We start from the raw sequence: 24,788 nt of genomic DNA, 5'->3' as shown, positions 1-24,788 counted from the left end.
ATTGTAACCTTGGCAATACAAAAGAGAATAAATGAGTTTTCATATTTGGAAACTGGGAGAGTGTCATTAATGTACATAAAATTCATGTGGCTCTTCTCATGAAATGCTGAGAATTCCTTCATCGAATCTGACTAAAAATGTAATGAGTTTTGACTGGGTAAGAGTAGTAAACCTGGCAAAATTTGAGTCTTGAAAAGTGTGAAATGGGGCTTAGTCTTTGTTAGTGGGTGGATTCCTTCTGCTCTATGTAAACATCACTGGATTACTCATCTGGAGATAGAAGCATTACAAAGAAAGATCTCCCAACCTGAAGAATCATCTTTAAGTCATATTATAGGTTACTTTGTGATGTAGCAAATGGAATTATTACACTGTCTTTCAAGTGATAATGGATTTGATATCATCTTTATTATTGTCATAAGTTATCTAAATAATAAAGAATGAACACAGTCATTTCATTGGCTGGGGGGAAGATTTCTTGTATCAAATCCAAAACACTTGCTTGTGAAAATCATTTTTAATTCTTTTTCAATTTTTTATCTTGTCTTATATTTAAAAATATTCTTGGGGCCAGAGCAATAGCACAGAGGGTAGGACATTTGTCTTGCATGTGGCTGACCTGGGTTCGATGCCCGGCATCCCATATGGTCCCCCAATCACTGCCAGGAGTGATTCCTGAATGCAGAGCTAGGAATAACCCCTGAGAAATGCAGGGTGTGACCCAAAAACCAAAACAAACAAACAAACAAAAATCCCACAGAGCAAAATACAATATAAAATTAATTTAAGAACATATATATTCTTGAGCAACTTCAATTCTCTTCATTACCAGGACTCACATATTTGACTTTCTTAAACAAAAGAAAGATAAATATTATATATATATACATATATATGCTATATAGAAGTATATGAAGGATGGTTAAATACAGGATGTAGGTATAGAAAAATAAAAATCACTTAATCACTTAACTTCCCGTTAGTCGTCGATTTGCTCGAGCGGGCGCCAGTAACGTCTCCATTTGTCCCTGTCGCGTGCTAGTGTAGCCCAATGGCATCTCTTCGCTCCGGGAACATGGAGGGCCTCAAACCGATCGTTCATGACCTTGACAAAGAAGTCTGACCATCTGGTAGGTGGGCGGCCACGCGGTCTCTTGACATCCCGTGGAATCCAATCAGTAACAGCTCTAGTCCAACGGTCGTCTTTAAATCTCATTACGTGACCAGCCCATCTGATTTTCGACACCTTGGCAAATGAGACAGCGTCCCTGATCCTTGATCGTCGACGGATGTCAGAACTCCGGATTCGTTCTCTCATTTGAGTGAAACGTGATATTCCAAGCATAGCTCTTTCTATTCTTCTTTGGGAGACCTGAATGGCGTTCTCATCTTGTTTGCGTAGGGCCCAGGTCTCTGAGGCATATGTTAATGCAGGAAGAACAGTGGAATCAAAGAGATGTGCCCGGAGCCGGAGGTTCTTCGTCCTCTTAGCTATTTCTTCGACGTTCTTGAAGGCGTTCCAAGCCGCTCTCTTCCTCCTGCGCAGCTCGGGTGCCAGGTCATTTGTCATGTTGACCTCTCGACCTAGGTACACATAGCTGTTGCATTCGGAGATGGTCGTTCCATTGAGAGCGAATGGGGCGTCAGGAACAAGGCTATTTCTCATAAACATTGTCTTCGTAAGATTCAGCTGTAGTCCTACCTTTCCACACTCACGGTCAAAGTCGGCCAGCATTTGTGCCGCTTGGCTGATGTTTGGTGTTATTAAAACAATGTCATCAGCAAAGCGGAGGTGGTGTAGTTGCCGACCATCTATCTTCACTCCCATTCCTTCCCATTCCAGTCGTCGCATGATGTTCTCGAGGGTGGCACTGAAGAGTTTTGGTGAAATGGTATCACCCTGCCGCACCCCTCTCTTGACATCAACGATCACTTCTTTGTAGAATGGTGAGATCCTGGTAGTGAATCCGCAATACAGCTCACGGAGGATCCTGATGTATTGGGCTTGTATGCCCTGATTGGCTAGGGCTTCAATGACCGCTTCCGTCTCAACAGAATCAAAGGCCTTCTTTAAATCAATGAACGTTAAGCAGAGCGGCATCTTGAACTCCCGAGAAACCTCAATGAGTTTGGTTATCGTGTGGATATGGTCGATGGTGCTGAATCCTTTGCGGAACCCTGCTTGCTCACATGGTTGTCCTTCATCTAGTGTTCTGCCAATCCTATTCAGGATGACTCGAGTGAACAACTTGTAGATGACAGACAATAGGCAGATCGGGCGATAGTTGCCAATGTCATGGATGTCTCCCTTCTTGAACAGTAGTACGGTCCTGCTGGTTTTCCATTGAGATGGAACCTTGCATTCAGACAGGTAGCGAGTGAAGAGCCGAGCCAGTGTATTGATGAGTTCAGCACCTCCATGAATGTGCGAGGAAAGCCAAGAGAGAGATAGCCACAAAAAGTCGCCTATCTTCGAAAACTCTTGAGCTAATTCGCCAGCGTGGTTTGGCGCATGCCTCAGGCAACCGCAAGCTAACGTCCGAGCTTGCAAAGCAGTGCAGAGATGCGATCAAGGAAGACCTCAAAGAGAGAAGAGCAGAAGTACTGGTAGATGCGGCAGAAGCCGGGAAAAGTATTCGTAACGCCCGCCTGTCCTTCGCCAACTATAAGACCAAGATGACTGCCCTCCGACGTCCTGATGGATCCATCACATCCTCCAGAACGGCAATGGAGAAGATTATCCATGACTTCTACTCAAATCTCTTCGATAGCCATGTCCACTTGCCGACATACCAAATTCCACAGGATGGGTATGTCGTTCCCAACGTTCTCCCTTCCGAAATCCGACACGCCATTTCGTCAGTAAAGAAGCAAACAGCACCCGGCCCAGACAAGGTCAGACCTGAACACCTGAAGAACCTGCCGTCAGAAAAATAAAAATAACCCTTTTTATGTAATTGTATTGCATGTATCTTTTATTTCTGTGTAACAAATTCATCTTATATACAAAGCCCTACGATAAGCTACCACAATGAATATTTGAATTTTTTTTAATGAAAATTATAGCACATGTCATCCGTAAATAGGGGATTCGTCAGCATTACATGGAAGTCCCATTGACCCACATGAAAGTTGCTTAAGGCAAGGTGAGTTGAAAGAGTGGTAGTTGAATTTTAAAATCTGATTAAGATGAAAAGAATCCTTAGCTCAGTTTCTGAACTGGCAGCAGGAACTCTTTTATCTGCATTTCAAGGAGTAATAATTATTAAAATCAAGCAACTGAAAGACTTTCCTTCCCAGACAGAACAAAGTAGGTATCAATGTGTGGCAGGTGGCATGCAATGAACGTCGAGAGTAAGAGGAGAGAGAGAGAGAGAGAGAGAGAGAGAGAGAGAGAGAGAGAGAGAGAGAGAGAGAAAGAGAGAGAGATTAGGGTGTTGTTTGAGAGATTATTACTTGTGTCACTTGTCATTCGGTTATTCATTGATTTCCTCAAGCGGGTGCCAGTAACGTCCCCATTCTCCCTGTCGCATGTCGAGTGAGCCCAATGGTGTCTGCTCACTCCAGGAACACAAAGAGCCTCAAACCGTTTGTTCAGGGTTTTGATGAAGAAGTCTGACCATCTTGTAAGTGAGTGGCCACGTGATCTTTTGATATCCCATGGAATACAGTAGTAGCAGCTCTACTCCAGTGGTCATCTCTAAATCGTATCCAGTTTTTGTCTGGCCCATCTGTTTTTTGATGCCTTGGCAAACAAGACAGCATTCCTGATTCTTGATCGTTGATGGAGGTTGGAACTCCAGATTCCTTCTCTCACTTGAGTGAAATGTAATGATATTCTAAGCATAGCTCTTTCGTTTCCTCTTTTGGATACCCGAATAGTGTTCTCGTCCTGTTTTTGTAAGGCCCAGGTCTCTGAGGCATATGTTAGTGCAGGAAGAACAGTAGGATTGAAAAAGATGTCCCCAGAGTCGGAAGTTCTTAAACTCTTCACAACTTCTTCAACACTCTTGACTGAGCTCCACGTTGCTCTCTTTCTCCTGAGCAGTTCTGGTGCAAAGTCACTCCTCATATTGAGTTCTTGACCCAGATACACATAGCTTTTGCATTCGGAGATGTTTGTTCTTTTGCGAGCAAATGGAACATTAGGGACTAGTTCATTTTTCATGAACATTGTCTTGGTGAGATTCAGCTACAGTCCGACATTTCCACACTCACTGTTGAACTCAGCCAGCATTTGTACTAAGTTTTGAACGCCCTGTTTGGCTAGGGCTTCGATGACCACTTCAGTCTCAACAGAATCAAAGACCTTTTTTGAATCGATGAATGTTAGACAGAGCAGCATCTTGAACTCTCACAAAACCTCAATAAGCTTGGTCACCATGTGGATAAGGTTGATCGTGCTGAATCCTTTTCGGAACCCAGCTTGCTCACAGGGTTGTACTTCATCTAGTGTTCTGCCTATTCTATTCAGTATGACTCGAGTGAACAACTTGTAGACGACGGACAACAGGCAGATTGGGCAATAGTTTCCAATGTCATAGATGTCTCCCTTCTTGTACAACAGAATGGTCCTGCTGGTTTGCCACTGGGACCTTGCATTCAGAGAGGTAATATGTGAAGAACTGAGCCAGTGTATTGATGAGTACTGGCAGCAGATTCTTCAGGTGTTCAGGTCTAGCCTTGTCTGGGCTGGGTGCTGTTCACTTCTTTACTGATGAAATGGCATGTCTGATTTCGAAAGGGAGAATGTTGGGAATGACATACCCACCCTGTGGAATTGGGTATGTGGGCAGGTGGACATGGCTATCGAAGAGATCCGAGTAGAAGTCATGGATAATCTTCTCCATTGCCCTTCTGGAAGATGTGATAGATCCATCAGGACATTGGAGGGCAGTCATCTTGGTCTTGTAGTTGGCGAAGGACAGGTGGGCGTTGGTGAATACTTTTCCCAGCTTCTGCCACATCGGCCAACATTACTGCTCTTCTCTCTTCTCTGCTTTTCTTTATCAGTTCTCTTCACAGCTTTGAACGCTTCGACATTAGTTTTTGGTTGCCTGAAGCTCGCTCCAAACCACGTTGGCGAATGAACTTGAGAGTTTCCGAAGACTGGCATCTTTTTGTGGCTTTCCCACTCTCAGCATTCCTCGAGCAGTCATGGAGGTGCTGAACCAATCGATCATATTTTTCGTCGATGTAGTCAATGACAGCATCTTCTCACATCACTATAATAGTGCCAAACAGCTCTGAGACTGTAAGTAGAGGATATTTCTTTGAGAAGTAATTTAGAAATCAAAGAAGCAAGAGAACACACAAGTAAAAATCCTGCAGATATTCAGGTGGAGACAATATAAAACAAAAAGTCTTTGAATGGAGAACAACCATGAGATATTGAGATATGAATGCCAGTCCATGAGTTGAGTGAGTAGGGCAGAGAGTGAGAAGAAAATATTGGAGAGATTAAAAAGAAGCTAAATTTTAAAGGCAATTGTAGACTGAGAGGAGGAATTCAAGTTTTATTCTGAAGGTACTAGGAAATCATGAAGGATTTCTGCCAAGTACTGATATAATAATTTGTGTATTAAAAACTCTGGGGAATGTGTTAGAAGTGAAAACTAACGGTAGTAGTAAATCAAGAGAATGGACGAACAGTTCAGCGTCTGAGTTATGGCAACAAGAAAGTTGGGGGTATCATGTGGCTAGATTTATTTTAAAGATAGAGTTAAGTACATTGACACAAATGTCAGAAATAGTGTGTTGAGCCGGAGTGAGGTACAGCCAGCGGGGTGCTCACCATACAGCAGTCAAACCTTGTCTGATATGCAGCATCTCCTATGGTTCTCTGAGAACTTTTAGGATTAATTCCTGAGCACAGAGTCAGGAGTAATATCTGAGCATTTCCAGGTATGACACCATACCAAACCAAAACAGGAAAAGAAGTGGCACGTGAATAAATAAGGGAAATTAAAGTTGATCCTAAGTCTTCTACCTAAATAAATGATGTCAGTAATAATATTTTGGTTAATATTGGGGAAGACTAAAGTAAAACATATTTGGTGGAAGGAGAGAAATTTTGGAAGGAACATGAGAGATATTACAGGGTTGAAGGCTTTGCCTTGCCCCCTACTCAGGGATTTGTCTTCCTAGAACTGGCTTGATCCTCAGTATCAACAGAAATATCCCTGAGCACAGAGCCAGGAACAAGCCCTGAGCACAGTCAGATGTGGTCAACCTCCTGCTTCCCAAGGGGAAAAAAAGTATTTTTTAAGATTCCTATTAAGAATTCTTAATACTCTTTTAAGAATTCTTAATTTTAAGATGCTTATTTAATATTCCTGATGAGAAATATATATTTCAGGATGGCATCAAACAGATGAGCACAAAACATATTCTTTGTGACATCCAAAAAATAGATTAGGATTTGCTAACGCTTCCATGTTTTTATTGTACATCTTGGTTTTTAAATTTTTTGTTTGCTCTGGGTCACACCTGGCAGTGTTCAGGGTTTGTTCCTGACTCTGTGCTCTGGGATCACTCCTGGCATTATCAAAAGACCATATGTGGTGCTAAGGATTGACTGAGTGCAAAGCAAGTGCCTTACCCACCATACTACCCCTCAGAGCCTGTTCATCTTAATTGCACATAAAATAGTAACAAACAGAAAATATAGAGTAACTTTAAAATGGAGCATAAGAACTGTCTTATTTAATTGGGTTGGGTTACAAGTTGAACGATGCAAAAATGACAAATGACACCTATGAAACATTCAGACTTCTCTTAATTATTTAAATATTTATTATTTTCTTCTTTCAATTATTTCTTTATGTGAAAGGCTAATAGTACCTTGTCTCAAATGTTTGACCACTTTTACACTGTTTCTGAGGAATCACCGAGGTCAAAATTGCCTAAACCTTTCTAAACTCTGAAGTGCTCTGATTGATAAATGCCACTCTTTAATAAATCATAGAAATTATACAAATTTTAATAGTAATTTATCCTCCCCAAATTTAAAATATTCTTATTTTGGTAATAGAAAAGTAGGGCATATTTCACAGATTTCCTTAAAGTAAGTAAAAGTAAAGTCCCTCCCGTTGATCGTCGATTTGCTCGAGCGGGCACAGTAACGTCTCCATTGGAGACTGTTGTTACTGTGTCTGGCATATCGAATACTCTCGGTAGCTTGCCGGGCTCTCCGGCAATAATTTATCCTCCCCAATTATCCTCCCCAATTCTAAAATATTCTTATTTTGGTATTAGAGAAGTAGGGCATATTTCACAGATTTCCAACTACAATGGTATGTACTTTTTATTTATAAATTATGAGAAAATAATACTTAAAATTAATCTATTCATTGTAAAAGTACATAGACTTTTAATACATCAGCTTGTATATGTTAAATCCAGTTTTCTCAGGGGGATTAACATGTAAAAGAGAATATTAAAATATGTTGTTTGTTTTATGAAACATTATTTGGATCTCATTTCTGTCAAAATTATGCCATTTTTTATACCGAGTCATAGTCTAAGAATGTTGTGATGCTGATCACAAATACTCAATTCAAGCACCAAGTAGGACAGTCAGTATATCACAAGCCAAAGATACAAAGAATTCTTTCATAATTCTTTCACAATTCACATTCAGATGCCTTGTGAAATGTGACTATAAACGTACATTATGTGCACTTTCTTTTCCTTATGCAGATAGACTCTGACTGGTGACTTACAAAATGGCATGATACCACTTGATGGCAGACTTTGATGTTGCAGTTAATTCTCACTTCATTCTTCCTTATCACTGCTGCTCTGGTTTAAATTTAAAATCAATTCTAGTAGTCCTGCAGCTGAGATTAGGACTGTATTAGGGAGGCAGGGGGCCACAGAAATATCACTTTTTGATATTTGTCATCAATACAAAGAGGGTCCCTTTAAGTATTAGTCATCAGGTAAAATTCATCAAAACCTAAAAAGACCAAAGCCAGAGCTTGTTTTACAGTTAAACTATCTTAAAATACTTATTGGCATATAGTGGGGGAAAAGAAAAAACAAGTAGAATTGTCATGATTTTCTAATAGAAAAAAAAATTCTCTTTACCTTGATTAGAATTCATGTTTTTGCACCAAATGGCTGTCTGTGTATAAGACATTCATATTAAATCAGCTAATGTGCATGCATCTGTACTGAATCAGTCAATAAATACCACATAAAGTAGGTCATCTAGAGAAGAGTTTCTAACATTTATTTGGCTTTCTGCCTACTTTCCAGAAAAATAAATATTCAGTGTCACCTTGCCCCTCATTGCACCTGAGATCACGACTATCCCTTGGATCAATCTACTCCCCTCCAACACCCTTTCCACAGACACTTTTGGGAACACTGCTATAGCAGGTATCTAATATTTGTTTATATTTTTAAAAATTCATAACTAATATTGCAACAGTTGTTTATTAATGTTTATGCATCTCTGGATTGTTTGAATTTAGCAGCAGGTGAACTAGAGCAGTTCAGTCACATATGTCCCTCAGACTCCTGGGATATCATTCTAATTGGACCTAATCTTCTAGTCATGACAAAGTGCAGAAGGACAAAGGCTAATGAGTTCTGAACAAAGAGCAAGCAGCATATTGTCACCTCTGCCTTACTCTGTTGCCAAAGCAGGTCAAATGGCCATCTGTTTCTTTAGTGGGAGGACCTTCAAAGTCTCATGGCTGCGTACCAGGAAGTTAAAGAATCATGGTCAATAAATGTCATCTACATAGATCACTCATTTTTCTTTTAATCTGGAGTAATAAATGTTACACAAGAAAATTAAAACAATATTTGTGGGAGAAAATGAAAAACAGAATTCTGAATAGATATGAGTTTAAGCTCTTATTAGCTCTATCCTTGGATAATCAACATAACCTCTCCTGTTCCTATTTTTCACCTGAATAAAATGGAAATGATCTTTTCATCAAAAGGATTTATAATTATTAAAGGATATAAGTTGTGAACAATAATAATGCCATATATATTTTAAATAGTAATGAATCTCAGCATTGGTTTTTTATAATTTATATTATAACCATTATTATCATTATTGGTTAGATCTAGAAATAGCTGAGGCTCTTATTCCATTAAATTCACATATCTTATATATTCCCCAAACTGTGCACAAAAGGAAACCATAAAGAAAAGTTTAAAACCATAAAAATTATTAAAAGAAAAGTGTAGCTAGATCTTCAATTCATACCTAAAAGAGAAAACTTTGTGTAGTGAAATGTGTAAAATTAGAGAATTTTGAGGAGGGCTCTGGAATGATAATTGCAAACTTCCCTGTGATGTCACTTAATAGGACAAGTAAGTAAGTGTGGCTTAGCATTATTATTTTGTTTTGAAATAGTTTGGGGCATAGCTTGCTTGGAAGGAGGGAAATAGCTTGAAAGGGTTAGTGATTGAATGACCAGGAGGAGGCTGTAGGTTGTGGTAGCACTTTTTCTAGAATGCCTGTGCTTAGACACAAAATTTCAGTACCGTGCAATCCTCTCTTTATCTGCCTTCATGTTCAGTGATGCTGCAGACGTTGTGGATTTTTAACTGTAATATTGGATGTATGTGTAACATATTCCTAAATCAGTTAAAATAAACCAACTGACCTTTTATTACCCTCAACTGAACACATAATAAGAGCTATTATATATTTCTTGCGCAAAGTAATACATTTAACTTTTATTTAGCTAAAAATATTTATTTTGCATGGCAGTTGTGTTTGAATATCAAGAAGTTAGTTAATTTTTTAATAGAAAAAATCATAAAAATTAAAAGTTTAATGTAACAATATTTAATGACTTTAAATATTATCAGTCCTTTTATTGGAATCTATAGATGTAGCAAGTTGGAATTTTTTTTAGAAGACCTTTAAATTTACTTATGTATCTAGCAATGTTTATTTTCTTGTTAGCATTTTATTTTTTTAATACTTTAATTTAACTCTCAGATTTTTTTATTTTTGTATAATTGAGCTACACTTTGAAAAGTGGCTCGTATCCAAGTCCATTGAGGAAATATTAGCTGAAAATCAGTGTACAGAGTACTTCCAGGCATTTGGTTTCTGCCTGCTTGTGGCAAAACATGCATTGCTACTGTTACCTATTTTCCCTCTCAGGAGAACCCTCTCCAGGAGATTAAGGACCTATTCCACAAAGGAGTAAGGAGGGAGTCAGGAGAGATGCCTGGAGTTTTCTCAAAAATCCTTGGGTTCCAATTCCAGTATTAAGGGTAGCCTTCTGCCATTCTGAAATGCTTTCAGCAATAACTACTGGACTGGAAAGACAGGCAGTTACAGAGCTCTGCCTTTCTCAGCTGTTTGCCGAAGCTGCACTTCTAAACATAGCAGAGCCCCACACCCTATAATTCCATCCCCAGCTGGTAAAGCCCACCTGGCTCTTTTGAGACATTCACTTTGAGTAAGTGGCTGAGAAGCAGCTGAGCTACCCTCCAGGAATTGGCAGCTGCTGCCAAATCTTTGGCTTCTGTAGCTGCTATGAGCAGCTCTGGATCATATTTATGAAGCTCAGACACTCCTCAAGATGATTTAATCCCATGGATCAGATCTGACCTTGTGATCCTTTTTTGATATGACGAGCATTTGAACACACAGTAAGGAAGCAGCTTTGTGACCAGCTTACTAGGCTGAACCTTGGGGAGCTCCAGCTCATGAATCTCTCTCAGGGAGAAAGGTTCAGTTCTCTGTTTGTATTGTGAGCTCAATATTATCGTCATTATTTGCACTTTTCTAAGCTTCACATAGCAGAAATTCAGCCTGCCTGGTGGGGAAGATAGCTTTGCTCTAAAGCAAGAATTGTAGCGTTTTCCCAATATAAGTGCACATAGAGGTTTTGTAATATAAAACTCCTGCAGGCATCACTGATGTTTCCCTTCTGGCCTAAACTGCTGGGTGTGACTAGTTTAAAAGCTGTCAAAATGACATAAAACAGTTATTAAAACCACTGGCTGCCTCGCTGCCAGAGGGCAATATTGTTCCATAAATAGTCTATATTGCAACAGGACCCTGAGCCATCAAACCTGAGGGCAGAGGCATTTTAAGCACACAGTAAAGTGCAATCATATGTAGAGCCTACATATAAGTAAATGGAAACACTTAAAAAAATTTTGTAACAGCAATTTGGGCAATAGGTACAAGTGAAACATAGGTATTTTCAGTATCTATTTGAGCACCTAAGTGAACATGTAATTGCACAATGAGGCTTTCAGAGCAAGTCAATTAAACATGTAAATTATTGTCAAATGTTCCCAGCAGCTACAGAGCATTTTCGGTGTCCAATGTCATTAAACTCTATCAGACATTGGTGCATCGGAGTACACATTTCTGTAATTAAGTAGCAATTATTTTTACTTTCAGTCCCATTAGTAATATTTAAAATCGGAAATACTATATTGGTTTTCTTCTTTTTCGCTTGGGTTCATTATATGCTTAATGAAAACATCCTTTCTGGAATTACTGAATTCCCTCAGAGGCATCTTTTAGCCTGCTTTGAAAGGTAGGGCAACCATCAAGTCTTTTTAAAAATAGAATCATGGGCATGAGAAGTAGTACAGAGGTTAAAGTGCTTTGTCTAGCACCTTTCAGGAATCAACGCTGGTTCTATCCTTGAAACAAAAGATGGTTCCCTGAGCACCACCTCGAATGACTACTGAGCACAGAACCAGGAGTAGATTCTGAGCAATGTTTGGTGTGATCCAACTCTCATCCTCTCCTCTCACAAAATAGAATCACATAAGGGGGTTATTCAATAATGTCTTTTTAAATGCAGGCACTTAGAGATAAGCTATTGGCAATTTATGCATAATATCAACCTTAAGATATTATAACACAAGAAGTATTTACCCACAATATATTTTAAACAACTGCCCATCCTAAGTAACTAGTGTTAATTGTTTTAATTCATGGCAGCTCTTGCAAAAGACTATGAACAAGAGCAAGGCATCATTTGTGAGAAACTTTGTGCTGCAGGTTGGAAAGGACAGACATAAGAAATTAGATTTTCATTATGGAGATATTACTAAAGGAAAAGCAGAATTTAATATGAGCAAGAGAAGATATTCCTGATAAGAAAAGGATTTTTTCCTTTGATATTGGACAGCATTATTGCCATCTTCCTGCGAGTATCTTCTAAGCAGGAATTAAAGTTCAACAAAATCAGAAAATAGTCCGCCTTTCTGTATTACTGATTTATCCAAATGATAATGATTAGATACAATTGATTCACAAGTGGTATACTCTGAACTGTCCTCCTGAAAAATAACTTCAAATATGTTTCTAATACAAATGTGAAGCATGGTGGCATGCTACAGGAGTTCTGAAGATGCAAATTTTACAGATTTCCACAGGGTGTTTCGTTCATTGTTTTGTTTTGGTTTTACTTTCCAAAAAATTATGCAAAGGGATGTGTTCTCAAGTTCCAAATGACTTAAAAAATCAAACCAATCCAATCAATTTCTCAGTAATTGGCTTTGAAGAAACTGAGACAAGAGCAATGCAAACAAAGTGTTTTTAAATAAATCATAATTACCCATGCAAATGTCTCCAATAATTTGAGAGTTTAATCAAATGACTAACAATTTGGAAACCTTCTTGCATTTGGTAATGTGACAGACAGCATGAATGCAGAGAATTCAGTCTGGTAGAGACAATCTAAAATGTAGGAAGGAGTTGGATTAATACCCCAAATTCTCCAGACTTGAAAAATTCCCATAGCAGGTTGTTTACACCTCCACTTTATTAGTAAAGACCAACCTTTATTTTTTCTATCACCATGAGATACACAGTTAAAATGCTGTTCATGCTCTAGTTTCAATCATCCAATGTTCCAAAACACATTCCTCCACCATTGTACATTTCCCACTACCAATGTCCCCACTTCCCCACTTTCCTTCGCACCAACCCCCCCCCCCCCCCAGCCTGTTTCTATGGCATGCATTTTCTTTCAAAAGCATGTTGGTGTGTGTGTGTCTGTGTGTCTGTGTGTCTGTGTGTGTGAAACAAGGAGCAGGTGTTGTTGGTTATTCAAATTCAAAGTGTATTACCAACTTTCCCATTGTCCCCCCCCCCCCAACTCCTGCTGGTATCTTTAATTCATTTGATACCCAATCTTTGACTTTCTAATTATAGAAAGCCTCTTAAAAGAGATTCACTTGTGAAGCTCTTGATAGTGCAACATTCAACAATGTTATTTTTTTTCTTGCTTGGGTGCGGGGGGGGGGGGGTTAAAAATCAATATGCCATGAGATTTCCTTATGATTTTTCCCCCTGAAACCAAGAAGTAAAGTACTCCACTTAGTGCAGTTTTAATTAAACTGAATACATTATAAAACACTCTCCTAATTTGCTTTGCCTTGAAAATGTTTTTTAAAGTGTTACAAATCAATCAACTAATTGAGCTATGTAGTAGGAAATGCAGATGGCATCTCTCGTTACTCTGCATTTTCACTCTGCCATCTAAGTGCATCTTCATAGACAGAGTTTGTGTTGGGGCTGATAATTTGCATCCAATGGTACTGAGGTAAGATTGTTGGTTTAATTAGTTCCAATTACTACCAAGGAACAATAACACTAATACACTGACTGAGGTCAAAGATCCTGACAAGGGAATAATGGGGTTACAGCAAAGACAGTTTCTTCATGCTACCGTCTATTCTATATTTGACCAAGAACCTGTGATTTTATCTGCCTGTTAACAGTGACTTGACAGAGAGTAAAATCATGTGTTCTCTGATCATTCCTTCCATACATATGAGATTTGTTAGGTTTCTCTTCTGCTATATGCTCTTTTATTTAATTTCTCAAGCAGTAATTCAGCATGAGTCAATGTAACTGGTAGAGTGCTGGGAAGTCTTATTGACTTATGAGAAACAAGAGCAAGGTGAATTCTTGAAGAACTTTTATTTACCAAGCAAATTGAACACATATATTCTTAAAGACATTGTTGAGTGCAAGATTAAAAACTAGCTAATTTCCCAGGGGTACCTCACTCAATCACTTAAGATTTTCAAAATAGAGACTCAGGACTAGAAGACCTGAGTAAAAGGTAAAAAATAAAAGTTAATAAGTGAAAATGGGAAGAATAACATCATTGACAGTGCTTTAACTCAGTCAGTTGTTATGTGTTATCTTTAAGTTTTAAATGAACTCTTTATTTGTGGTAAAGAACATCCAAATCTTATTTATAAGGTACTTATGTTATAGATCCTCCAAGTTCTTTGATTCAATGAGAATAGAAACTGACATGGAAGCAAAATAATGCTCAAGCTGTGTTTATCACAGTTTCTGTCTTAGTAAAAGGGAAAGATAGAACTTCATTGCTATTGTCTGAGCACAAGGGAATGTCTCAACTGGCTCCCTGAACAAAGACCAGGAACATTTTGAAAAGGTGAAGGTGGGAAAGGAGTGACACCTAAGCATGTAGGGACAGGAAGACACTCAGGAATTTGAGCATGTTGGTGCAGTGGATTGAACATGCTTTTACACTTCAACTCTCACAGAAGCTAAGACATATTTTAAAGTGACTTTTAGTTATGTTTGTTTAGTTAGTTATGTTATAGTTTAGTTAGTTATGTTCTTTTAATTATGTTTAGTTAGTTGTGTTATAGTTTAGTTAGTCATGTTCTTTTTACTCTTTAGCAGTTTCCAACTTCTAGTACTCAAACAGTAATATTATTATCAATTGATAGCTTGTCAGAAGTCCTGAGCTCCATCTCATAACTATTAAATCACAAACTCTGGAGGGTGGTGAAAAAGTTCAACAGTTTTGTTTGAAGAAGACTTCCAGGTGATTTTAGTAAAGGTTAATGTGAAATAAAATTGTGTATCCATAATGCCCAATACATCAACACATCTGATCAATTCTGTTTGACTGGTGCTTAGAAACAGAGTAAACATTTTCCCACCGGATCATGTTACATATAAAATGCTAATGAGCAGGTTTTCTGCTTTTTTTTCTGAAATACACATACATCACTCCTCTATGTTAATTTAGAATCATTCTCTGTATATGCCAGAATCTCTATATGCCATCACTTAATCCAATAGTTTATCCTCCATACTTAAGGTTGACTCTGCATGTTGTAAGGGCTTAATGTGAATTCTGCGAATAATATGAAAAAGAGCTTTTTCTGAAATGAGATGAGCTCCCTAAGAATTAGGACAAAACTATACAAGAGAGTCCAACAAAGTGAAATGACCTTATCAGTGAAACAGCTATAGTTTAATGCAATAAATTACATTAGAGTTCATTTCATCCAAGAAACAAAGGTTGTTCATTCAATGGGGAACCATAAATTGCAACTGGATATTGCACCAATGAACACATTTTCTGCCTTCATTGGCATACCCTTTCATTGAGAAGTTGGTAATGTTAGTGAAATCTGTATTGGACTGTGCACAATGAAATAGAATTCCATGTATGCGTTTCTGTGACTTATGTATGTGGGAGTTAGTTGTGATTATCTGCAACTCGCCTATTATTACCAAAAAGAAATCACAGCCAAAAAAGAGGGTTTTTTTGTATTGATGTTAACAGATCATTTTTTCTTTAATGGAACAGTTGAATAAATTCATAAGACTTTTTCTCACATGATCTCCAGAACAACTAAGAAATATTGAAACACTGTAGTTAGGTAGTTTTAAAGATTCCTTCTACTATAAAATGTTATATAAGAACTAAAAATGAAATAGAATTTATATGTTGAAAGTACTAAAGCATCTGTATCTAAGCTGATTTGAATTCATTCTTCGGAAATCATTCTTGTTGAGAGGAATACTTTTTAGTATTAGTAAGTTTTACTGTTTCTCATAAAGAGGAACAGATCATGACTTCACAAAGCTTTAGTACACACTCTGTATTTGCTTAAAAGTGTAAAATGACCTTGGGTACACGGGAGAAAATATGTTCCACCTTGGAGATCAACAAAGTTTAAGTATTATGCTGAAGAGGCTGTATTTTGCAGAGTTTTTTTGTTTGTTTTTTAAACTATGAAAATCTAATGCAAATGTTAAACATCTTTATATCCATAGATTAAAAACCAAACAATTTTTCATTTAAAAATTATGCTTAGGTTCCAGGACCATGAGAATTCATGGAGATGTGATCTGATTTCATCTTAATAGTAGACTGGAAGGTATGGGAATAAAATACATATACACTGATACAATGTGTTGTTTCCACATCGTGTTAGACACACACACAGTGAAAAAAAAAGGAAAAGGAAAAAAAAACTCTCACATACAGAAAATATAAAGGAACCTTGCTATCTAGATAAAATGGTCTGTGATTCCCCAAATTTGTCTAACATTTTCCCTTTCTCATTTGCAGCCTTTCAGAATGAATATTAGAGGACAATTTCTGGATCAAGAAGATACATTCCGAAATATATTGTTTTTTATGTGGTGTTTCCAATGCTAGAGTTTTCTGTCTTAGAAAGTTATACTTGAAGAATAACACTATTTGTCAAGTGGATAGTTCCCAAGGATAGTATTAGGATATTTGGAAAGAGGATTAAAGATAAGCATTCCTATTCTTTCTCTTCAATAAAAATAATTTTAACAAGTTTTCAAAATATTAAAAATGATGTATTTTCCTTTAAAACTATAAATTATTTATAGCCTTGAAAAGTTTAGCATACAGTTTTAACAACTAAGTTGTTGGTTGTCAACTGAGTAATCAATCAGGGGTCGCAGAGATAAGCAAGGTATGAGAAATGTTTGAAAACAGAAGGCTAAAGCTCATCAGGCCGTTTAGCACTGACTGGCATTTGCAGCCCCTTTCTATTGGGTTGATGATCAAAAAAAAAAAAAAAACCAAAAACAAAACATCTAGCAACCATCAGAGTACATAAGATCGAAATACATAAGATCAAAACACCTTAAAGTCCATATTATTTTGTAGCTTAATGACGAACAAAGTTCCTGATGAAGTAAATCAGACCACCTTGTAAATCTTTTTTATTTTTTGCTTTTTTTTTGCGGGGCGGTCATACTTGGAGATGCACAGGCGTTACTCCTGGCGTTGCAATCAGGAATTACTCCTGGCCGTGCTTGGGGGACTATATGGGATGCTGGGAATCGAACCTGGGTCGGCTGCATGCAAGGCAAATGCCTTACCTGCTGTAATATTGCTCTAGCCCCACGACTATGTAAATCTTTACATCCCACTTCCCATATATCCCACATCAAAATCTATGCAAGCTCTACACAATAGCCCACTAAGATATTCATTTAACTTTCATACAATCATGTTGTTGAAGCAATAGCACAGCGAGTAGGTTGGTTGCCTTGCACATGGCAGGCCAGAGTTTGATTCCTCTGCCCCTCTCAGAGAGCCTGGCAAGCTAATGAGAGTATCTGACCGCAGGGCAAAGCCTGACAAGCTACCCGTGCCCAAGAACAGTAACAAGTCTCACAATGGAGACGTTACTGGGCCCGCTGCAGCAAATCAATGAACAACGGGGAGTACAGTGCTACAGTGCTACAATAATAGCACAGTTAATCTATAACAAAAGACGGCTGTGTTGGAACATGCTGACCCCAACCTAGTTCACTCAGAGTTCCTAGCTGTTTGCAGCTATGACACAGCCTTGTTTGCAAGGCATCATTCCCAGAACTTCCTTATGACTCTGGTCAGGCTCCAACATCAAGTATTGATTTTTTTTGCCTCTTTCAAAAATGACAATACTATATATTCATAGCAAAGTAACAAAAAATCTTATTTCTACTACTGAGAAAGAATATCTCAATCATGTTATTGTTTGAATTTAAAAAAAAGGCCTAGATGCAATCACCATTTTTTAAGGTGAACAGGTTTAACTTGTGTTGGATATGACATGTGATAATATTCACTCTTCAGAACAAACTCTGGTCAACAGAGGAAGTTAATTTTTCAAGAAAGAAACAATTTTTTTAAAGTTTTCTATATATGGATATGAGAAATAGATAAGGTTATAATGACATAGACATTAAAACATTTTAGTACCGTGAAAGTGTTTATTTATTTGTTCTCATAAAAATTATTGATTTCCTGGGGTTGGAAAGTACAGCAGGAAGGGTACTTGCTTTACATGTGGCCAACCTGGGATCAATCAAAGGTATCCATATGGTACCCCATATCCAACCAGGAATCATCTCTGAGTGAAGAGCCAGGAGTAAGTCCTAAGCACCACTGGGTGAGGTCCAAAAATTAAAATATAAATTTCCTAATCAGATATTAAACTGATAAGTTTAATAAACTTATATTAAACAGATAAACAGATATTAAACAGACACTACACTTGATCTTAGCAAAAAGGCTAAGAAGTGAGCAATAGCACAGCAGTAGGGTGTTTGCCTTGCACGCATCCAGCCTGGCCAGCCGGTTTTGATTCTTCCACCCCTCTCGGAGAGTCCGGCAAACTACCGAAATTATCTTGCCCACACAGCAAAGCCTGGCAAGTTACTCGTGACGTATTCAATATATGTCATATATTCAATATGCCAAACACAGTAACAAGTGTCAAATTGGAGACGTTACTGGGCCCGCTCGAGCAAATCAATGGCCAGGCTTGGGTAACTCTGATATGCCAGATAAGATTAATGCCATTATTGGTGTGTCTCCTGTCTTTATCCGACCCCCAGGACTTTGCAGTAAATAATGGGATATCCCAAGCAGAGAGTTCTCTAATCTGGCTGTGTTTATGCAAAAGGACAAGCCAGGTTTGTTAAGCTATCTGGCAAAGTTTTAAACTGAAGGTGGAGAGAAACCCATGTTTCTGTAACTTGCTTTTTGTAAGAATCAGATTCTAATTCTACAGGGGTGATTGAATAAATGTATTTTAATCTTGATCTAAAAGGTATTACCTTTGGGAATTTTAGATAAAACTTGGTCTACTGACTATAGGTAAACAGCCTGACTTATAAAGGAACTCAATGTTGTACATGCTGTCACTAGTCTGATCTTTACTAGGGGAAACCTCAGCTCAAAGTGCAGAATTACTTGCTTTCCCCCAGTCTGTGAATTGGCCAATGTTGCTTTGCTTTCTTTTGCTTTAACTTTTTCTTTAAGACAGCTAACAACTCTGTTCCTACTGGGTGAAACAGGACTTTCTACTCCTCCAGGGTCTAACCATTTCAAAGTGATATCCCTCAGTATAAGTGAAGTGATCTTTTCTTTCAGATAACTTCAGGAACCCAACCAATTCATTGCCTGGGGCCCATTATAAACTAAGGTAGCCTGAGACTTCCCCCTTGCACAGGCAGGGTCTGCACCCCTCTGTCAGCATGAAGCAGCTTCAGAAAATGGGTCACTGACCATTTTCCCTTTAAAGATTTAAGGTGGTGAAATCTCTAGGGGGGAATAGGATGTAGGCAGGTAAACAGGGAAGGCCCCCTCCCAAGGCAATGAAGAATGGGGATTTATGTGTGGTGTTAGAAGAATGCTGCTTCTCTATGCCGATCACACAGAGGTGGTCTGCGACTCCACAGCTAAGCTCCAGGAGGGCCTTGAGCAGTGCCAAAGAGAAAGAGAAGCCCGGGAAAGCTGGTATGAGTCCCGATTTAATCAGTCTCCTTGGCTAGCAACCCTCCTGTCTGTGTTGACATCCACCTTGGAGAAGATGACCATCAGCTCCCGCTGCTCTTGCGCAGCTCTGCATCCTCCTCAAATCCATCCACGTCCTTCCCCAGGAACACCTCCTGATGGAAGTCTTGGTTGAGGCACCAGTCCAGCTCAAGCTTCACCCTATACAGGTGGTCTGGAGGGGTAGGGTCTCGTGCTCATCTCTGCTGGCTCGGTCCGAGCAGAAGAATGTTTGGCAGGCCGTGCAAAGGTGCACATCAGCAGCCCGAGCTCCAGGAGCCAGAGGCAGCGAGGAAGCGGGCTGCCGAGCTGGGCCAGTCTGCATGCCATGAGCTGGCTGGACCCGGCAGAAGACACCCGCAGTCCCCCAGAAAACAGTGAGTGGCCGGAGCTGCTGTCCGACAACATCGCTGCTGACACTTCTGTAGAGAGGGCTTCACAGCAACCCCCATGCCCGGTCAGCCCACTCAGGCCACCGCCATCCTGCTTCCAGGCGGACTAGTTGTCATCCTCTTGCTCTTGGTGACTGTTGGTCCCTCGGTCCTCAACCACTTTGTGAGCTGTTAGGGACCAAATTAACATTGTCCAGCTACTGGTTCTAAAACAACAGTATCAGATTTTACAGCCCACTGAGGAAGATTCCTCAGTATGAAGCAGAGAAAGGGAGGAATGTGAGGGACAGGCCCAAAATGGACCATCACCAGAATTAATTTAGCTTAGCTTAACAGGAACCCGCATTGCAAAATAACTGGTTTTTCTGCCCCTAAGCAAGGAATTCAGCTACAGGTGCCCCGAGTTTCAAGTCACAAGAAGGTGTGGGGGGTGGTCAGACCAGATAACCAAATGTCTCTCACAAGACCCAGGACTACCCTAAAAACCAGGACGTTCCTAAGCACTGACGCAAATACTGATCTTTAAACTAAAGGCTAAGGAGTGATGGACTTTAAAATGGATTGGTCAGGAAAGTATCTGTTTTTACAAATCTATTGGCTGTGAAATGTGCGAGCTCTGCTGTAACGGTCAGTGAAGGCCTATGTAAGATTTCCTTTGAAGAAGCTCAGGGTCTTTACCCAACCTGCTGGACCTGCGTGTCTGTGTAGGATGGTTGGACCCTGGCTAGCCAGTCTTACAATAAACCCTGCTTGCTGTTTGCAGTCTCTGGAGTCTCTTTGTCGTTAAAGGGAGATTTCTATCTGCACCCTAACAGTGGTATTTTATACTAAGAACTGAAACTACAGAGAGAAAGAGAGAAGAGTGACTAAATGAATGGGCTAGAGTGATAGTTCAAAGAGTAGGGCTCTTGCCTTACATGCAGCCAATCTGTGTTCAATCCCCATCATCCCAAATGGTCCCTTGAGTACAGTCAGGAGTAATTCCTGAGTGCAGGGCCAAGAATAACTCTGAGAACTGCTGGGTGTGGCCTCCAAATGAACAAACAGGAAAAAGTACAAAGAGGAATGACTGGATAAAGAAGCTATATTATCTAGATGGAGCAATTACATTTACTGTGATAAAAAAAAATTGAGAAAGGTTTGGAAGTGAACTGTGTTGTGTGATTTAGAGTCACTTAAATAGTTATACAGGCACAGTAATTCTAGCAAATGAAAGGATATGTATAGATACCTGGAGATAGAAAAGTTCAAGAATCAGAAACTAAATTAGTTAATGTGAATAGAAATATCATAATGGAAAACCCTTTACGGTGGATCTTTACAGCTAGTTCTATGGGAAGCTCCTGAATTCTCTACCCACCTTTCACAAACTGAGTAACAGCTATCCATGTATCAATTCTCTTTTAAAAAAAGTCCCAAAATTAACTGAACAACTCCTATACTCTCTGACTGGGAACCCAGAAGACATTTCCTCTCCTTTCTTCTTTTGTTAATGCCTTGTCAATAGTATTCTTGGGATAGAAACTTGCATACGAATGCACTTAGATTTTATAGTCTCTGCCCAAGGGATGAGTCCCTATCTCTCCAGGCACTGATGGTTAATGGGGCCTCATTGTATAAGTCTCACAGGACTAAAGAAACAAGGAAATAGTTCTTAAAGGCTTATCCCCAGGGAACAGGCAGAAACTACTATCATCTAATTTCTTTCTTAAGTAGCCTATTTGAATACTTAAAAACCTGCTGCTTCAGGGTCAAATTTCTAATGTTGCAAGGATCCAGAGCTGTGTGAAGACTAGGGAGTCCTCATGATACATCCCCTGCCCTTTCCCTTCAATTTGCTTCATGTCATTTATATCTCCTTTGAAGGAATTTATGCACATGTCTAGCACTCTAGCTTTTATGATTGTCTGGCTTTGACAGCCAATGAGGCTTACACTTGGGACTGTAGGGAATAATGAAGGCATTTTTAAAAGGCTTGGAAGTAACTCCTCACAGCTCTACACCCAGGACCACTGTAAAATACATATATAACTACGCATACATCAAAGTTTCTCCCAGGAAGGGGTCTAATTACACACTACCCCAGCTGCTGCATGGATATCTAAATTCTCAAATGCCTGCAACTAGGTGCTGACTTTGATCTTCCCCTTTAGGACACTAATGAGTCTTGGCAGGCCCTCAGCTACTGAAAACTACTAAGAACAAATAAGAAGTTTGGACAATCACAAAGGCTTAAGGCCAATTCTTGGAGCATGGGCAAGTCTGATCAAGGAGGTTCATCTCTTATATGTCATGACTGTGAGTAAGGTTTATCTTATCTAACACAGAGAAACTACACCTAGAGATTCAAGGCAAATAAAGACAAATATTTTTCTACACAACAAAACAAAAGTAGGCTTAAAACCTATATACATATTTTAATAAAAACCTATATACATATTCTAATAAAAAGAGTAATTTACCCAAGACATAGTTTTTTTTAAATGATTAAATATTCTTACTGAGATCAAGAGAACAATACATCCATAAAGTGAATATCTATCAAAAAATATAGAAAGCATTGAACAGTACCAAAAAGAAATAGCAGAACTGAAGAATATCATAAACAAATTGTAAAATTCAGTAAGGGGATTCCACAGCAGACTGTATCAAGCATGTAATCAGACTGGCAAATTCAAAGACTCAAGAGCAGCGGAATTCAATCAGAGAAGAAAAAAAGTACCTAATCAATTAGAGTGAAAAGAGTGTCACAGACTTACAAGATACTATCAAGGCGACCAATACACACAAATCAGGGTTCCAGGAAAAGAGAAAAAATGGCAAGAAGCTTATTTGAAGAAATGATATCTGAAAACTTCCTTATCCAGGAAAAAGTAGAGAAACAAACAGATCGAGGAAGATCTGAAAATACCGAACAATTAGAACTGAAAATACCTACAGTGAGATGCATTGCAATTAAACTGCCAAAGACAATGGCAATTAATACAAGCAGAGTCCTATGTTCCTACCAGTAGAGGAGCCCAAAGATAGTGAAGGGTTAAGGAGCTCATCTTGCATAATGCTGATCATGGCTCCATCCCAAGCACGACCTATGGTCCCCTGAACACTGCCTGAAGTGATCCATGAGTACAGAATAGGAGGAACCCCTGCATTGTTTATAATACTACTTATTATATATGGCTGGAGTGATAGCACAGTGGGTAGGGTATTTGCCTTGCACGAGGCTGACCCGAGTTCAATTCCTCTGTCCCTCTCGTCACAATGGAGATGCTACTGGTGCCTGCTAAAGCAAATTGATGAACAATGGGAGGACAGTGCTACAGTGCTATTTATTATATACTTGAAATTTATTAATAAAGTAGATCCTAAATGTTTTTATCCCAGAAAAGAAATGGTCATTATGTGATTGGTAGAGGTGTTAGCTAACATGATGGTGTAATCTTCATGATTTACGTGAAGTTTATTAGATCAATAAGATACACAGTTTAAGCATATACCAAATTACATGTCAATGATATATAAATATAATGGAATAAATAAATTTTACATAAGATAAATTAGGACAAATTCAAGTAGAACTTTAAAAGTCAAATTACAATTGATATTCTCCTTGAACATCGGGAATAGCTTTGTATTTCAGTATCTTTTCAACAGTCTTTCCTTTCTATGATGGTATCAAAATAGATTCAAACTCCAGTTATGTGCATCATAGATTTGTTAGTCATATTCATACTGGACCCGCTTGAGCAAATCGACGATCAACAGGAGGGCCTTTACTTACTTACTTACTTACTTACTTACTTACTTATTCATATTTTACCATCTTTCTGTTTGATTTTAACCTTTTCCAGGAAATCTACTGCCAAATATCAGACAATATATAGAATTTGAGGTTAGTGAATGATTGAAGTAAATGTGTGTACAATTGAAATCATCTGAGATTTTTGTGGAGTCTATCATTTGCCCTACTGACATGCTAATACATATATTATGTGATTACCCCAAACGGTCTTGTCTTCCAACTAGTTCATTTTAAGAACTCTGCACAGGTCCTCTTCTATTTATTACTGAGGTTATTGTTGACAGTATAAGGGAATAGTTTGAAGCAAAAATCCTAAAATTAATAGTTCTATGGTAAAATATAAATTTTTACAAAACAGAGATACTCTCGGTAACTTGCCGGGCTCTCCGAGAGGGGCAGAGTAATTGAATCCTGGTGGGCCATGTGCAAGGCTTATGCCCTACCCACTGTGCTAATGCTCAGCCTGTAGACTTCCTACCTTGGCTAAATTCTTGGCAAATGCTTTTGCTCGCGTCCAACTGGAGTGATAGCACAGCAGATGGGGCATTTGCCTTGCACAAGACCGACCTGGCCGACCCAGGTTTGATTCCTTGATTCCTCCACCTCTCGGAGAGCCCGGCAAGCTACCGAGAGTATCTCTCCCACACGGCAAAGCCTGGCAAGCTACCCATGACATATTCAATATGCCAAACACAGTAACAACAAAGTCTCACGATGGAGACATTACTGGGCTTGCTCACTCGAGCAAATTAATGAACAATGGGAGGACAGTGCTACAGTGCAAAACAGAGTAAATATATCATACAAATAAAATTCATCTGACAAAGTAACTGACAAAATCTACAAGAGCAATGGACAGAGGTATCTGCAAATTCATTTTTATATACTTGACAAATCCTAGATAGTTGGCTTTGATATGAATTAGAAACACATCAAACTTCTCTGTTATATCTGCATTTCATTGGACTGAATAGATGATAATTAATTTTCTGT

At 38.8% G+C, this 24,788-nt stretch overlaps 1 protein-coding gene and 1 pseudogene across 2 annotated transcripts in view; both read right to left on the bottom strand.

Moving 5' to 3' along the window:
• Positions 1-24,788, bottom strand: part of MACROD2 (mono-ADP ribosylhydrolase 2) — a 2,391,823-nt gene that overhangs the window by 316,016 nt on the left and 2,051,019 nt on the right. The gene's annotated exons all lie outside the window — the stretch shown is intronic.
• Positions 18,172-18,348, bottom strand: LOC130030924 (uncharacterized; annotated as a pseudogene).

This window comes from Sorex fumeus, unplaced genomic scaffold (assembly GCF_029834395.1).
Source record: "Sorex fumeus unplaced genomic scaffold, SorFum_2.1 ptg000044l, whole genome shotgun sequence".
NCBI lineage: Eukaryota > Metazoa > Chordata > Mammalia > Eulipotyphla > Soricidae > Sorex > Sorex fumeus.
This window is presented reverse-complemented; position numbering and strand designations above follow the sequence as displayed.